Source organism: Tamandua tetradactyla, chromosome 7 (genome assembly GCF_023851605.1).
Source record: "Tamandua tetradactyla isolate mTamTet1 chromosome 7, mTamTet1.pri, whole genome shotgun sequence".
Classification (NCBI taxonomy): Eukaryota; Metazoa; Chordata; class Mammalia; order Pilosa; family Myrmecophagidae; genus Tamandua; species Tamandua tetradactyla.
The window spans coordinates 118,616,956-118,628,417 of NC_135333.1; the positions used below are offsets into that span (position 1 = coordinate 118,616,956).

General features: G+C 36.3%; 1 pseudogene; it reads right to left on the bottom strand.

Annotated features, from left to right (window-relative positions):
• Positions 1-1,440: 1,440 nt before the first annotated feature.
• LOC143690617 (olfactory receptor 6C76-like) lies at positions 1,441-9,478 on the bottom strand (annotated as a pseudogene).
• Between the last annotated feature and the right edge of the window lie 1,984 nt (positions 9,479-11,462).

The window sequence follows — 11,462 nt, forward strand, 5'->3', positions numbered from 1 at the left end:
CTATGAAAATCCTTATGAAGCAAAGATAGAAACAAATCAGAAATCTGGAGTAGCTAGAAAATTCATATCTATGAAGCCTGAGACTCCAGTATATGCCCCAAATCTAACTGAAATCATTAACAAATTTAGCCAAACATTTTTAAGTTGTGAAAGTTTTAAATCTTTTTACTGAGACATCAAATGCAAATAGCATAAAGATGGTTTATAAATGTATACTCATAGACAGAATTTTCACCTATTTTTTGATTATATGTAACCCTGTTTCTTCAAACTCTTTCAGAAGAACATATTTTTAGTATGGGGAAAAGATAATCAAAACAGAATTTTAAGGAATATGGAATAAAAGTATACATATGGTAAATGATTTTGTATACATGTGCAATTTGTGTGGATGAAGAAGACACTGATGAAAGAAATGGATGATTCCTAAGCAAAGTTTTATTCCTATAAATGTAGCGCTTCTTACTAATAATTGCTTGGAGGAAAAGTTCTATATTACGCTGTGGTTGAGCACACACGCTTACTCCACACCTTCCTACCTCACATAGGAATCATGAGGGATTCTTTTAGAAGAATGAATCCATAAAAACACTAAAAGGCAATTTAGTTTTCATCAATACTCCAAATATTTTGAGAAATATCCTAAATATGAAAAACCTATGGTTTTGAAAATCCAGAAAAATCAAAAGAGGAAATTAGATATCAGGACATCCAAGGCAAACCAGATTCTCTCCAAAAGCATTTCAGATAAGCTCCAGACTCTATGAATAATAATAAGTTTAATTATTTAAGGGTGTTTCCTGCTGATGGTATTGAGGCCTGATAGGAAAATCAAAGCCTTACTTAAAGTATCCTCAGAAGTTGGCCCAAAAAAAGCATTAAAAAAGATAATTTATAATGTTATATGGTGCAATTCACAATGAAGAGATAACATCTATGAAACAAATAACATAATGTCCATGTTCATAAAGGAAAAACCATAGAAACTATAAAGAGAAATAGAAACATCTAATGGGTGGAAGCCTTCACTTGACTTAAGAGCTCATTTTAATGGCCTTGTTTAATGTACTGAGAGAAATAATTTTTCAGAATTGATTGATTACAACTGCTTTTTTTTAGCTTTTGATTGGTGTCTAGGTGGAGAGTTCTTCAGTGATTGTATGTGAGTAAATTATTGCATTTTTATTAGATACCATTCAAATCCATACATGTGATTTCAAAACAGCCATGCTTAGAAAATTTCAGGACATGTAAATACGTATGAAAAAAACAGTGAACCAAATGAGGTTAAAATTAGATGAATGGAGAACAAATCCTAAAGGAAAAGTAAGCTGAATGTAGAAGTGAATGAAGAGAGGTAAAGTGGAAATATTGTGTTACACATAGCTTTCATTTAATTTTCTGGTTATTAATTTAAAATGAATAAAATTTATTTGAGAATCATCTTTTGACTGCATTTTTAAAGGAGTTTTTAACCTGTTGATTCCTTAAGGCATAAATGAAAGGATTTAGCATTGGGGCAACAGAGGTATTGAGCACTGCTATACCTTTGGTAAAAGCCACCCCTTCTTTTGCTGAAGTTTTAACATACATGAAAATGCAGCTTCCATAAGAAATAGAGACAACAATGATGTGTGAGGAACAAGTGGAAAAGGCTTTTTTCCTTTGCTCTGTAGAGGGGATTTTAAGAATTGTTCTAAGGATGAATGCATAGGAAAGAATCACTAATGTTAAGGTTGACAAGAGAGTGAATACTGCCAGGAAAAAACCCATGAGTTCTAGGAATGCTGTGTCTGTGCAGGAGATCAGCAGCATAGGAGAAGAGTCACAGGTGAAGTGGTCGATGATGTTGGAGTCACAGAAATCCACTTGGAGACCCATGATCACAGGTGGAAAGATAATGAAAAATCCAGCCAGCCAAGAGCTAATTACAAGGCGGATGCACATTTTGCTGTTACTATTGTTGTGCAATGTAGGGGCTTGCAGATAGCCACATAACAATCATAAGACATAGCAGTCAACAGGAAAAATTCTGTTGAACCAAGGAGGATGGAAAAAAACACCTGGGCCACCCAAGAATGATAAGAAATGCTCATTTTCCCTGTTACAATGCTGACCAGAAATCTAGGAATGCTAACTGTTGTGAATGAGATTTCTAGGAAAGAGAAATTCCAAAGGAAGAAGTACATGGGAGTTTTGAGTTGGGAATCTATCAGAGTGAGGGTGATGATTGTCAAGTTTCCAATTATACTCAGTATATATGTGATAAACAGAAATAGAAAAATCAAAACATTGAGTTTTGGATTCTCTGTTAATCCCAGAAGGATGAACTCTTTCACAGATGTATGTTTTTCATTTCTAATCATTGACTGCTGACAAATCTATAAATAAAGACAAAAACATTAATTCATTGACATGAGTGTTATTTTTTTCACATCAGCTGGTTAAAAAAACACAAAAGACCTATATTGAGTCAATACATTAACCACTGAGCTTCACTGAATGCTGAACATATGTGTGAATAAGAATGAAGCAAATCTATGCTGTTATCTGGTTTATAGGTCACTGGTTATGTAATTTATTGCATGAGTCAGCTGATATGACTAAAAAACACATGAATATATAAAAATTTAAAAAAATGAAACTCATCAAATGGATTTAAGTTCTTCTAAATATTTAGTCATGAATGAACAAATTGTGGTAAACTATAAAGTATAATGAACTGTTTTTATTATTGCTAAGCCACTATACTAATGACCATGTCTCTAACGACTTCATGAAAAAAGAAAAATTTTGAAGTTTGTTTTGTTAGAAAATGCTTTTTAATTTTTTTATCAACAGGATTAATGAAAGTCTTGCCTATAATAATGATTAATTTTTAAGTAAGACTCTAGGCCACCATACTTTATATATATAAGTAATTATAAACCGATTTAGAAATCAAATATTTTACCTTTTGAATTTAACAATAGCTCACCTTATTTTTAGAAGAGATTCTGATTGTCAGAGTTAAGTCATCTGACTAAGTTATGAAATCTATAGAAAATGCAAAAATTAAATACATTGTGAAATGGAGAATATACATATAATGCTATGTGGAAGCAGTTTGTTAAATCCAAAGGCTTTGTTGCTTTACTTTAACTTTTACTTTAACTGGCTTCATTTCTGGAGAATTTATAGACTTCCCAACTTGCTTTTCCTTTGATTTTATTACCCACTGATCCTCTTATATAGTGTGTAGGTGGGATTTTGAAAAATTTTTCTGTTAGTGAGATTGTAATATTGTGGAAATAAATCTAATAGAAAACTATATTCCTAAAACAGGGGCAGGCCCAGATAGAAAGGCTACAGTTGCTGGGCAAAGGTATATACAGGGTACAATTCAAGAATCCAAGAGATCCTGCAACTTGTGATTCGAGAAAGAGCTGGTAACATGGTGAGAAATGTGTGTCCCAATCAATAGTAACACTTGTGCATAGACTTAATCAGCAGTCAATCCATGTAAAATGAATGCCTGAAACTCAGCTAGTGTTGCAGAGTCTTTCATTGACTAGCAGGGACTTTGGTATAAAGTTAGCATTTTTTACTTTGTTCAGAAATAAAGCTAGCGGCTTTAGGAATGGGAGGGGATTGATGTAAACAGACCCTTATCATAGGTTGACAACTGATTAAGCAGGAATTCAGGACCAGAGCTCAAGCATGCACAAGCTGGGCATAGTACTCTCTAAAATAATAAAAAAAAAAATTAAAAAGGACAGAAAAGTGGAAAATGTGGGAACTTTGCAGATTCAGAGCAATAATTACAGTGATCAGATAAAATGAGGTGATAAAGCTGTATATTTTTCTGATTAATTAAGCAAAGCTATAACTTCATAAGAGGGAGAGCGCTCAGTCCTTGAGTGAGAATCAAGGAATGATAGCTATGGGAAAGAGGTGAGCTGTGTAGGCATATGAATGAGACTTGGTGAGACAGAAAGCATTTGAAATGTAAGGGACTCTCTTGAATTGCACACTCCAAGGCCAGGTATTTAATATCTGTTTCCAAAAAATTTCATGAAAATAAAGTTATTCTAAAATCCTAGATGTTGAGATATAACTTACCTAATAGGATATTTTAGTTGGCTCTAAATACTCTTGGAAAGAAGGATGAGGTGCAAAATATTAATCTTTGCCTTCTGGAGAGAGATATGGGTTTTCTAAATATTATTTTCTACATGGTCAGACTTTAAACCATTTTTTCCTAAGCTGGTCACATAGAATTCATACACGATAGGAAAATATCATCTCTGGAGAATGGTTCTGATTGGTGCACACTGAAGTTATGTTGCACAATTTTAGTTAAACATCCTTGGGAACTGATTTTTTTTGAGCATTAAAATTCAGAGAGGTATACAATGTAAAACAACAGAGAGGGAATAATAGAATTATTATGAATTTCATATTGTAAGTATTATTGTTGTTTTTACCTGAAAGATGTGTCCCTTCAAAATTTACATAAACATCTGAAGAAGTAGAAATAAGCAAGGGGAATAGACCAAAAACACATAAAAGGTGTAATTTTTAATACAAACTATATTCTGTACTTATTCTAGGTAAGTTTGTGAGTGGAAAGGCATATCATTGAGATGCAATGAAATTTGAAAGACTATAATATCAACATAAAACTGATAATATCGCTTATCTGCAAAAATTCCTTAAATTGTTTATTTCACATTAGAAGAGACAGCAAGCAGAGTTTGTGTGTTGTTTTCCAGTTGTCTAATTTTTCCTGCCAGACTATTGAGGCTTGGTACATTATTTTAGCTATTGAACTGTTTCATTTTTTGCCTTCCTCTGACAGTATTCTTTACAGATGCTGAATTATTTTTTGTCCTTAGAATTATGTGTTTTATATTCTCCTGGGCTTTGTCATGGCAGGAAATTCCAAAGGTATAGAAATTTCAAGAAAATATTTTTTGTTGTTTCAGTAAAGGACAGTATTTTTCTCCATTAAAAACAGTACATTTGCTCACTTTTTCTGAATAATTTTTAAAAGAAAATGTCATTGTTACAGACACTTTTCTTTTACTTTCACCACTTACTTCCTAAGGGAAATATTTACCTCGGTGGGGCAGACAGATTTTAAGGTAGTCTCCATGATCCCCAATCTTAGTGCTCATGTCCACGTGCATCCTCCTCCCCATCTGTGTGGAAAGGACCTCTGACTCACATTTAGTTAATGGAAAAGGCAAAGATTGAGTGATGTCACTCTCATGACTGTCTTACTTCATATAAGTCTATTATTAACAGACTTGCTATGAGTCTCTTTTTCTTTATTACTGTTAAAGCAAGCTTCCATGAATTCTGCAGTCATAAGGAAATGAATTCAGATTAAGCTTAATGAGTAACATCCTCAGTAAGACTCGGAGGATCCATCTCTAGTTGAGCTTCCAGAGGAGGATCCAGCCCTTGTGACACCTGGATGGCTGGTTTGCAGAACACCTACCTAAGCATTTCCTGGACTCCTGACTATAGAAACCATGTGCTAACAAATGTGTGCCATTTTAAGTTGCTCAGTTGTAGTAATATGTTGTTCAGTATATGGAACTAATACACAGGGTACTTTTTCACATTCAGAAATGATGATTTTTTCAGAAGCCCAGTTCAGATTCTGTAAATTTTCCAGTTCTTTACTTCGTACTCCCTACTAATCCATTGCTTGGTGCACCAAAGTCATTATTCTTCCATTTAGTGTCTTTTTACATCTGAAGTGCATTCACAATGATCTTATCCGATTTAATTTTTTAATACATTTTTTTCTTATCAAAGACATCATTAACTTTCCTCAATTCCATATAATTCCTACACTATTCTTTGTTATGATGCACTCTCGCAGGCTTTGCAATGACTTTTATAATCTACTTATGTGGAGTGCTTGAGTTATGGGTAACTCTATTTACTTTCTATTAATATATTATCTTAGGAGATGTGGAAAGATTTGATTTAGGTTTTTACAATTTCCCTAAAAGAACATGGGACTTGGAAATGTATTTTTTCCTTCCATTTCTCAAATTAGAAGATGTAGAAAGTAAATCAATTATGAAATATCTCCTATCTGGTCCAGACTTTCCCTTTGGTGCTTACACCAAAAGAAAAACTTCTACCCACATAAAACAATAAGCCATTAGAGAAACAACTGAATATAGTTTCTAATACAAAGCCACCACCTCTCAAACAGTCAAAAATAAATAAAATAAATTCAGTCTCTTGACCAAAGGGAAAGCCAAACTGTAATTGATTTTATTCTTCTTTTGGTAATATCCATTCTTTTGTATTTCAGTAAATTCTCCTTTAATATCTTGAATATGTTATTTAATGATATTTAAATTATAAATAATAATAAATGATTTATAAATTGTAAATTCACCACCAACATTTCTTGTATAAAATATTTGGGATAATAAAGCAAGGAAAATTTATAGAGTTAGCAACTGTGTTATGTTCTGTAGTCTTTCATAAACCCATTACTTATAAAGTATATTATTCAGGATGTACTTTATGAATGTGCTTCATTAACATACAGCATCAAATTTCAGGGTCTTTAAACAAATTCATTTCTCACTTGCTACAGAGGTCACATGCAAATTGGCTGAAGACTTACCTTCACATTTTACTCCTTCTAGGATGTGAGTAGGCATCATTTGAATTATCATCAGTGACTGTCCAGTAGAAGATACAATGGAGAACAATGCAGAGGACAATATATTTTTCCATTTATAATTGGCAAAATGTATACCTATATTTCATGTCCCTAAGTAGTCAAAAAAGCCTATTTATAATTGTGAAGGCAAGGGATCAAAATCATACTAACTGTCAGAAAACAAAATGCACTAATTATCTGTATATCATCTTTCAGCTCCAAATCTACCTTTCAGCATGTAACCCTAAAATCTGAGCATCATTTTCTGCAAACTGCATTCATTACCTGGTCTTTTCTGCCAGCTGGTTTCCTGACACTGCAACAAAATGGGAAAGTATTTCTTATTTCAGGGAACATTTTAAAAATTGTTTTGCCTTGATATCTGCCTGCATGACCCCAGCAGTTGCAATTGACTTCATAGAGACAGTTGGTTGCAGCTTTGGCTCATTTTAAGATTCCCGGAAGTTGCCACACTACAGCTCTCTGATGATCTGCACGCTAAGTTTGTGGGGTATCTCCTCTGACTCTTCAGGAATGAAAAGCAAACAAACAGCATCATGTCTTCATAAGAATTCAAACTCCATACAGCCTCTATTCTGAGCTCCTAGGTTCCAAAATCCACCTTTTCCTTCTCAGCAAGCAATCCAATATATCAATGCATTTTATGACCTATCCCCAGAAGTCATACACTTGCACTACCTTTTTTTTTTAATGTTAATCTCTGAGGTAAGAGTTTTATTTCTGAATGAACTTTGTGTTCCTTTTTCCTCCTTCACTGCTGCCATCTTCAATATGGGAGTCCCTTGTGTGAAATGTCCTTTGGTGGTAATTATATTTTCCTTTCTGTACTCTAATTGATACTCAGAAGAACATAATGGTGAATGGCACAAATGACTTCCTTATATGGTATTTATACATAATCCCTCCCTTGGCTGTACTATATTCCCTTTGACTTTAGCCCAAATTTCATCCAAGTATATTGTTTGGTTACTGATTGAAGAGAACCAAAGAATCATTAAGGGTTGAGAACTCAAAATGATTGCCCTTAATCATAGTAATTTTTTTTTTTTTTACAGAAACATATTTATGATACCCATTAGTCATTTTGAGCCTAATTTTCCTAAATACTAATTTATACGGATTCGTAAAAAAGAAAATCACCACTTTATCTGCAAGTCTGGAATTTTGTCCACACTTTTGATTAAAGCATAGACCCTCTGGAATGAAATACTTTCCTGTTGCATATATGTAGCAGTTCATTTACTTTCTGCTGATTACCCTTAAATGGACCCCAGTTTGTGTGTTCACCTTGATACAACTGACTCCACCTATCTGAGATCTGACCAGAAATTTCTCTAGCACCACTTCCTTCAAATTTATTTAAATATAATAGCCACACATACTGAACACATGGAGAAAATCATATATAAGACTAATATCCTAACATAATCTGTAATCATTTAACTCCCCCTTTGTCTTTTTGTATGCATATTTTAATATACTTGTAATCATAGTTTGTGAATACATTTTGCAATTTGCTTTTTAAAAAAATAGCAAATTCTTCTAAAACTCATTTAAGAGGCATCTATTATCTAGAGGATTATACACATACACACATTAGTTTTTGATGATGGTGTATAAGATTATAATTAAATAGCTGATGATACTGATGGACAAAGGTGGTTGATTTCCGGCCCCAAGTGCTCAAAAGCCCAATTCACCAGACACTGGGGTTTCAAAGAGTGAGTTTATTGCTAGGTGTGAAGCAGATCAGATGCCTTTGGGCCTAAAAATAATCGGACTCTGTGAGTCTAGGGAGTTCAAAGTTTTTACTGATTCTAACAAAGGAAGATGAAGTCATTACAATTTGGATGGCAAGTATAAGCAGAAAGGAGGGGAGATAGGGCTATTATCATTTTGATAGCAAGTACTGGCAGAAACAATTTACAAATGTAAAGGAATGAAACTGTGCTAGGACGAAGTTAATGGTTACTTCTGAGCTGATTCAAGTTCCTCCATTAGCATTAGGGCATTTGGCCCTGTGATTACAAGTTTCTAAAGTTAAAAAAAAAAAAAAAAGTTAAAGAGAGTGCAAGCTTTTTACAATCAAAAAGTCAGAAGATAAAGGCTTTTACAATCATTATCAGAGATCAGGGCAGCTGTATTACAGTTCAGAGATCTCTGGTATTTTTCTGACTTCTCGAATATACCAGAAAGTAAAAAGGAATCTTTATACAATGATTCAGTAGTCACAATCATTTGTTAAATCCTAACTTCTCGGTTACAATAACATCAAAATTGCAGACTATATTTGGACACCTGTAATAACCCCTAATCTAAATAATTATGTTTTTATTCTCCTGAAGGAAAACTTAATTTTGCTAAACAAGCAGAGGCAAGAAGACAGAAGAAAGGTCACATGTAACTCTGTCTCCACATTATGTCACATTTGCCAACTAGGTTAAAGCAGGTTTCATATGATCACCCTCTCTTGTTCTTAACGATTCGGTGTCAAGCAAGGTCATATTTACTTTTCAAAACTTACATAACTTGGTATTTCACTCAGAGATCAGTTCTTACTTCCTCTGATATTTCCGTGGAAAATAATGACCTCAACAGTAAGAAAAGAGAGTGTTTCTTTCCCCTTGGCTTAGCGAGAGGCCCAGAATCAGGCTTAGTCGTGAAGTTGGCCCATTTTATAATCTCTGGCTCCCACGATTCTCCGGGCTCCAATGCAGGGCTCACGTTGGGTGAGGTGCTCTCAGTGCCGGGTGAACTCCTGGAGGCGGCCTTTAACATGTCCACATCTTGGTTTCACCTGATATAAGCACGTCCCACTCGTGAAATGGCAGCAGCCGGGCGTGCAGCGCTTCTGGAACCGCGTGGGCACCGAGCTCTGCGCCGCGCCGAGGAGCACGAGGCTTCCACTCCACCTCCAACCTGCGGTGCATCCCCAGCCGCGGACAGGGGCCTCCTCGCGGACGCACAGACCTCACCAAGGCCGTGCCGAGGGAAGGGCAACTCGATAGGAGAATAAAACACGATCATTGCGTAAATCGGATGCAAGGCAGAATACATGTTGCGCAAGGCTTTTTTGGATTCCATCACATGGTTCTCTCCCATTCTATGAACAAGAGAATTCAGGTCTTCAAGCCTGAGTTCAACCACTGCTGCTGTTTCGGGTTTAGCACCTCCTATGCACACCTATTACAGCTTCCGCGGGCTGGGGTGAGGAGTGGGAGGGCACGACAGGCGCGTGTCTGTCCGACACGGCACGGCGAGGAGTCCCGGCCAGGTGGAGGGCCCGCCACTTCTGAGGACCCGCAAGGTCGCCATTTTCCCGTCCCCACGGAGCCGGGCACAGGATGGGCTCAATGTACAGCTCGGGCCTCGGGGGACCGCCAACGCGCGCACGGGGCGCACGAGGCGCCCGGAAGACATACAGGCCGCGGCGTCGAGCCCTACGGACCGACAGCCTGCAGCTGCAGACAAGCCTTCCACAGCGCCAAACGCAACGCTGGCTGTCGGAATCCGTCAATTCCAGCAACCCTCCACGCCAGAAATGCAGGCTGACCCGAGCCCGGCCCCCCTCGCCCAGACGTCAGGTCAACTAGAGGAACCCCGCGCAGGTAAAGACGTCACCACCGACGAAACTTATCGGAAAGCGGAGGGGGTCGACCTCCCCGGCGCCTGCAGACACTTCGGCGGGGGGCGGGCGGCGAGCCGGCAACCGCGCGAGGCCCATAGTAATTTTTAGTGAAAAGACCTCTGAGTGTGATTTTCATTGTAATTACCCTTTTTGGGGTTTTGTAAGAGTAAATGCAAAACAGAAAAGAAAACTAAATTTTCCCCATTGTAAAAATAGAAAGAGATACTCCCAACCCTTTTTTTTAGAGCATTTATGTTTCAAAAATTTTCATTGTAAATTATTCTCTGTCCATTTGAGATGTATGGAAATCTTTTTAAAAGGTAGATAAGCCTCATGATATTTTTATAAACCAGGAATGCTTTTTTTCTTAAGGACTAGGGTGGATGATGTCTTTAAAATGTAATCATCAAAGCAGAAAATACCCCAGTTTCTGTGGGAGTGTAGAGGACTAATGTCTGCTGGCATCTGGCTCAAAGTTACATTTACCTGTCATTAAGATTTAAGAAGTTTATTTTGCTGTTAATAAAGGCAATTGGCTAAGACAACTGGCCTGCTGAATTTAGGATGAACTATGTGTGACAAACTGTACTGTCTAGTCCTCCCTTTATTGTTTATGTATATGTGCATATGTGTAATAGGTTGTACTTGCCTGGCTATATAAAAGAGTAAAATTTCTTTCTCTCTTTGCAATTTTTCTAGCAAATTGCCTAGGATGTGTGTTACATTATGGTTCAATGTTAATAATAAAACTATTTTCCCTCTCTTCTACTTTTGTGGGAAGTTTTTTCTGAGTTGGCAGAGGTACTTTTTTTTCTATTCCTTTCAACAGGTTTCTCTAAGGTGCTTGAATCTGTGGGCCTATATCTTTTCACTTTGGCAAACCTAGAAGTTTCTGATTTGAATATTGCTTCTGCTGTATATTCTCTCTCCCCTCCTTTGGGATATTAATTTACATGTATATTAGAATTTTTTACTGTGCCATACCTATCTCTTCCACTGTTCTCTTTCCCCCAGTTTTCCAGCTTTACACCCTGTGCCTCATATTGGATGTTTATTATTTACCTGTCTTCCACTTTACAAGTCCAGTTTTTATCAGATAAAGGCTTAATATCTTGTGTACATAAATAATCATAC